The sequence below is a fragment of the Scardinius erythrophthalmus genome (assembly GCF_964197995.2).
Source record: "Scardinius erythrophthalmus genome assembly, chromosome: 3".
Classification (NCBI taxonomy): Eukaryota; Metazoa; Chordata; class Actinopteri; order Cypriniformes; family Leuciscidae; genus Scardinius; species Scardinius erythrophthalmus.
Genome location: NC_138223.1, coordinates 51,503,534 through 51,510,592, shown reverse-complemented (window position 1 = coordinate 51,510,592; position 7,059 = coordinate 51,503,534).

The window sequence follows — 7,059 nt, the reverse complement described above, 5'->3', positions numbered from 1 at the left end:
TACAAGCTAGGATAGTTATTAAAGCAATTATTTTCTCTGTTTCCTAAGATCAGGTTCCTTGTCATTACTATCTATATGCAACTGATTAAATATAGATATTCCAAAGTTTAAAAACATTATTACATGAGCATCTTTATGGACTGATGTAAAGTTTCTCTCAGTTTAATGTTTATGCCTTTAGTCTAATGTTGTCTGATAAACTCTTCCTCTGCTCGATCTGCACTAGTTGAGGTGGCATGAGCTCATATTAAAATATAGTGTGTTAATCACGTGTCATTCAGTGTGTGAAAACGCCAATACTGGTTTCATCCTGATCATTTGTAGTGCTGTCACTTGTCACGGGTGTTGGTGAAACGGGTAAGAGCATGATTTTATAACTGTTCTGTTAAATATCTTAAGTGTGGGGGATTTATGGGAGATTGGTTGGGGCTAGTTGTCACAGGGATGTGTCTCAGTAACTATATGGTTTAAAATCAAAAGTCCAATAGCACAATGTTTTCTCTAGCAGTGTTTTGTATGTTGGTAACAAACACCTTAAAACTTTAATATTTTTAACAACAGATAACTGTATAATACAGGCTGACTATTTAATGAAAGCTGCTGTCAATCAAAAGGGGACGGGGAAAGGCTTTAGACCGCTCCGTACTCAAGCAGTGCAGAAATGATGGTTGCTGTCATTTTCTTGCATAAATAAAAGTATTTCATTGATTTCTGTTTGACTTTAAGCTAAGAACTAGAGCGTATTTCTCTTTTAGTTCTCTGTTCAATCTCAAAACAGATGGTGCTCAGTTTTCATAAGAAAAGGAAGATGAGTTCACTGATGCTACATTAGGTGACCCACACACTTGTACATGTGCATGCACAGCTATAGTCAAGATACAGGGGGTTTATGTTGAGCTAGTGTCTTCATCTGTAGGTCCAAGAATAGTATGACACTTTAGCAAAGTTTGTTGATAGGGAAGGTAGTCATGTGACACTGAAGGATTCACACATGTACTATTTCAGATTCATCACTGATAAAGATGATGGAAAATATACTGGTGATCCTGGTGTAACTCTTAATGTCACAGATAACTTTGGTGAGGTTTATCTTTTCTTCTGTGCATTATGTTGAATAATAATCAGTGTATGACAGCAGCACTAGATATAATGTGTGTGTTGTGTTCAGATCTTCAGGTGGAGTCTCCTGAGAGAGTGACAGAGGGAGATTCAGTCACTCTGAGATGTAAAAGCAGCTGCGCTCTGACTGACAGAGCAACATTCATCTGGTACAGAAACTCACAGCCATTAACTGAGAGAAGAGACAGAAACAATGAACTCCTGCTGCAGTCAGTCAGAAGAGAGGATTCAGGCAGATATAGCTGTGCTGTAGACGGACACACTCACATCTCTCCTGATGTTCAGCTCAATGTCATGTGTGAGTGCAGATTCATTAATTCTTTTTAAGATTAGGAGATTGTGTTTGAATTAGATGATTTAAGGTTTTATTTTTTGTCCTGTGTTAGATCCTCCAAAGAGAGTCTCAGTGTCCATCAGTCCATCTGGTGTAATAGTGGAGGGAGATTCAGTGACTCTGAACTGCATCAGTGACTCAAACCCTCCTGCAGAAATCGGCTGGTTTAAAGGAAGAACTTTTGTAGGATTTGGAAGAATCTACAACATCTACAACTATCGATGACAGTAAAACATACAAGTGCAAGTACAGAAATAAGCATGGAGAGAAATACTCTGATATTGTGACTTTAAACATCTTGTGTGAGTTTATTATAAAACATAAGATGCTAATTTTCTGTTTTGATTCATTTGGTTCATATTAGTAATTTTAAAAATGTGTCAGAGGTCTTAAATAATTTGGTGATTGTTATTAGATCCACCCAGGAGCGTCTCAGTGTTGATAAATGGATCTGGTGTAATAGTGGAGGGAGATTCAGTGACTCTGAACTGCACCAGTGACTCAAACCCTCCTGCTCTGAACTTCAGCTGGTTTAAGGAGAATGAACCCTCAGCTGTTGGATCTGGACAGAGTTTCAGTGCACTACAGAGTGGACGCTTCTACTGTAAGGCTCACAATCAACATGGATCTCAGAGATCAGACGCTGTAACTGTCACTGTTAAAGGTAGAGTGGTTCATATACTTACATTACTCTTTCTAAAGTGACTCAAATAAATCTGTTCAGATGTTTCACTCTCTTGTCTCAGTTGCAGGACGTCTGGTGATATTATTCATATCCATTGGAGGGGTTTGTGGAGCTGCAGTGATCATTACGATGTTAGTGATTTGGTAAGATGTGTGTCTGTGGTACTGTTGTGGCAAAAATTCTCATTAAACAATCATCACTGCGTAAGAGACACTCTGAAATTCAAATGATCATTAAAAAGTATTTTATTCTTGCAAGAAGGCCCAGTTGCCACACAGAAGTCACCAGTACAGTCTGTGAAACAAGTGTGACGACGAGAGGGAGGGCAGAGGAGTCTTTATACTGCTTTCAAGGTCTCCTGCTTACAGGCCCTTATCTAAACAAGGGAAGGTTTCTCTGCTAGTCATCTAATCCTGCTGAGTTTATTCTTACAAACTCACAAGTTCTAAATTGGACGGCCTCTGACCCTAGGGGTCAGAGCCCCTTTTCAATGTGCCTCCTCCTGACGTCTCACCTGTTTCCCACCTGTTTCCCAGTGTTTAAAAACACACACACATTAGTCATATGTTGGCAGACTACGTACAGTCCAGCAAAGCGCTCATGTCAATGTCTTAATAATGAAAATAATGAAAATCAACACTGTAAATCAATGAAAATCAAAATTTTCCATTACAGTACTCTCTCGTGTGTGTGTGTGTGTGTGTGTGTGTGTGTGTGTGTGTGTGTGTGTGTGTGTGTGTGTGTGTGTGTGTGTGTGTGTGTGTGTGTGTGTGTGTGTGTGTGTGTGTGAATGAATGACTGAATAAGAAAGTTGTGAATTCAGTGAGACGTCATGATGAACGTGAACTAAGGCAACATTTCCCATCCTATCTCTCTACACACTGACAGCTACTCAGTTAGTTATTGAATAATGAAATCTGAAGCTCATTACTGCAGTAAATCCTGAAGATAGACCAGATTTCATCACATTCAAAATGGTAGTGCCACGCCTATAGAGACAGGGACCTGACCAATTTGCTGCCCTAGGCAAGATTTTACCTGGTGCCCCATGCATCACAGCCCATTTCACCCCGTCATTGTGTTCATGATTATCTAGCATATATATATATATATATATATATATATATATATATATATATATATACACACACACACACACACACACACACACACACACACACACACACACTCACACACACATTACAGCCGAAACACAAATACCAAGAGCATTACATAGCATTCAAGTCAAGTCCCCATTATCTTTTATAGCACTTTTTACAATACAGATTTAATGTGAACTTTGCTATTTTGAATTAACCTGTAAATAAATATCATTACTAATTTTGGCAAATAAATTTTTAAAATGCCATATACAGTACAGGCCAAAAGTTTGGAAACATTACTATTTTTAATGTTTTTGAAAGAAGTTTCTTCTGCTCATCAAGCCAGCATTTATTTGAACAAAAATACAGAAAAAAAAAAAATAATAATATTGTGATATATTATTACAATTTAAAATAATTGGTTTTCAATTTATTATACTTTAAATTATCATTAATTTCTGTGATGCAAAGCTGAATTTTCAGGATCGTATTCAGTCGCGAAAGATCAAAGATGCATCGAAGCTCCGTTTGGAAAAAGGGGGCATTTCAACAATCAGAGACTTGCCTGCAATTGAAACGGGTAAGACTGTGTTTTTATTGCTCTACTGTGTGTAACAAACAGCAGCTAACTGCTAATGCGGCTATTGTATGCTAGCGGGAGTATTAGCTCGAGGTAAACATGGGGAATGGCTGCTACTTTGCAAACAACAAATGACTGAGATTGCAGTTACATTTAAAGTTACGCTCTAAGCATGGCAGTCATAGTAATGAGAAATCAGAAAAAACTTGCGCCATGATGTCATTTTGGAATAATATGCTCAGAGCCCGTCTACATTCTCTGATATGCTGAAGTTACCTGAGGTGTCAACGCCCCTCCTTCCTGCCACCAATCAACGCGCCCCTCATTTGCATTATTAAAATGACCGTCCACGACAGCCAAAATATCGCATCAGATCTCGCGAGACAATAATGCCTTCAGAAATAAGGGTCAGAGGAGCTCTGTGTTTATTTTTTTTCCACTTTTATTTTTTAGAAGGCCCTGAAAGACTATAATAGAGCATGGGTATCCAAGGTAATACTAGGTTATGACTCCTTTAAGGTTAAAAATAACTCAAATTAAATATAATGCATTTTTTTTATTAATAACAACTTTATTTAATGATATAAATAAAAACATAATAAATATGTAATATAGTAGGCTACACAAAATATTTAGCAAAATACTCTCTATAGCTCTATAGTTTTTGACAGCATCAATAATAATGTATACAATGGGCTATATATTAAATGTTCTAGCCTAAAAATATTAGACGAGCTTTCTTCCAACCTTCTCCATCATGACGTGTGTTCGCGCGATGTTGTTGGTTACCTAGTAACGAACGTACAGTGGCCGAGAATGTTCCGTCAACTTCCGTGTGTTCGCGCATCTATGTTGCCTAGTAATGAAAGCAATCTGGCCGAGATACGTGCTGGCGGCAGGAAACTTCACTTTGTGTGCCTGCGCCTCGTATACAACGTTATATATAAAGATTGCAGGACAACTTGGTTGGCATTGCCTTTTCAGCGTGAGAAATACACGGTGTGGCGTGTGAGCGTGTGAACTGGTTGAATTGCGTGTGTCTCACGGCCAATGCGTGAGACTTGAGAACCCTGGTTCAAAATCCAGATTGAAGTTGCTCAAAAAGATTACTAACAGAAAGATGGTTATGCAACTGTAAAGCTACAACTCATTCTAAAATTTTAACCAGGAAAGGAAGATTTGACATAGGTCGATTAGTTATTTAAAGGCACACTTTCAAACAGCGACCCCTAGAGTCGCTGTGGAGTACTTGTATTTAACGTTACTGTCGTAGATACCACTCATGCAGTGCCGTCGTTTTCTTTTCCTTGACTCTTCCGACAGCGCTTTCTTAGTTTTCTTTGTCGACTCTGCCATGATTCACGTCTGAAATGTGTGCTAGTGTCTTCCATAGAGGCTGCTTCATATGTTGTTGATGTATGAGACGTTGTGCCATAAAGCAAGTCGTGATTCTCGCAAGATTTGTCGGGGCGCCACCTCTTAAACCTGCATTGCTGGTTTTGCAGGCGGGGCGTCCCCTGCTTTGCTATCGAGATGATTCACCCTTCTAGTTTGTTTACCATCGAAATGATTTTGAAGCTGTTATATTAATGTACAAATCTTGCATAGTGTGCCTTTAAATCATCCAAATCTAAATTTCATTTCTTGAGTACAGGACTAACAGCAGCATTTTTTTATGCAGCTGTGACAACAGCAGTACTTAAGGATTCATTAATTATGTTAAGCACTGCAGGGCACAAATGCTCAAAACAAGACTTAAACAAACCAATAGGAAGGGGATCAAGTATGCAAGTAGTAGCTTTCATATCTGAACTGTAACAACTGAGGCAAAATCAGGTTGCACAAAATTCTGAAAACAGGGCACCCGAAAAACTTGCCGCACCAGCATTAGAACTAAAGGAGAGGAAGGTTGTTGTTATACCAAGGAGCAGAGCGAGTATACTTGATTTCACGGACCTTGCGAGGAGCAAAGAAATCCAATTAATAGCCAGTGCATTATTTAGCTGTGAGATATCATCATCCAAGGGCGTTGAGCCCAATTCAGTAAGAGATGAGACAACAACAGTTGCAAATACTGTCTGATAAGTTGATTTCCACTTTTAAACAAGCGCTTAAAGCAGCAAACTATGGGATCCAGAATGTATTTGTGACATGGCCTTCCTCACAGATTATATGACTGTGCATCTGAATTATCTGAACACACAGTTACAAGGTCGGTCTCAGACTGTTGCAGACCTACATGCACATATGAACGCTTTCCAACGTAAACTTAACCTTTTTCACAGCGGATTTTCGTCTAATCCGGCAAAAACTGCCTGCGAGGAGATGTGCAAAGATGCTCCCAAATGCAAGATGTGTTTCGCCAAGTACAGAAAAGAAATTGAAAGTCTACAAGAGCAGTTCAGAATTCACTTCCAGGTCTTTCACATCATCCAGCCTTGCATCTGTTAGGGTATTGTAAAAGTTGTGTTGTTCTATCCAGCCCACCAGGGGGACTCAAGGAGTACTGAATGCACAAGTTACACAGGAGTAAGTGTGTTCCTGATATAAACAAGCTGAATACAGTGTTGTTCCATGCAGCTCTTCAAAAAACCTCAAGAGTGATTTAATGCCTCCTTGTCAATGCATACTAGAAAGCATAGACCTCTTCGCAGACCCTCTAAATGCAGCTGTCAGTGCGGAGCCTGAAGAGATGACGCTAGAACACTGGTCACACCGGTTGTAAGTTTGCAGCTAGAACTCTACAAACTTATATTGCGAGCCTTCGATCCCTCCATTACTATTACTCCAAGTTTAGAGGCGAGTATTATTGCTAGTTTTAATTTAACACGTATGCAGTGCAGTTGGCCTTCAGTCTAGATTATTGCCATATGTGCAGTGGAATGACAAATCCCTTTCCCAGTTGCAACCAATCTCCTCCTTGGTTTTCATGAATTATAAAGTGGTAATTTGTGGTTCTCTCAAAGCATTATGGAACAAGAAAAAGCAAATGTCTGTGTTGTACAGGATACACCTTCTGTCAGGTCAGGATTTGTATAAAGGTTTAAAGCAGTTTGCAGGCCTCTTATCAACACACGAAGAGGAAGCGAGACTAAGAGTTTTAGTGAAGACGATCTTATAGAGTCCCATCAAACTCAATAAATTAATTTCAAGAAAAAAGGATAACGGTTGCATTTGTTCACTCAGCAGAAACTCAGTATGTACGGAGCCCCCCTAGTCCCACTTTGTCAAAAAAAAT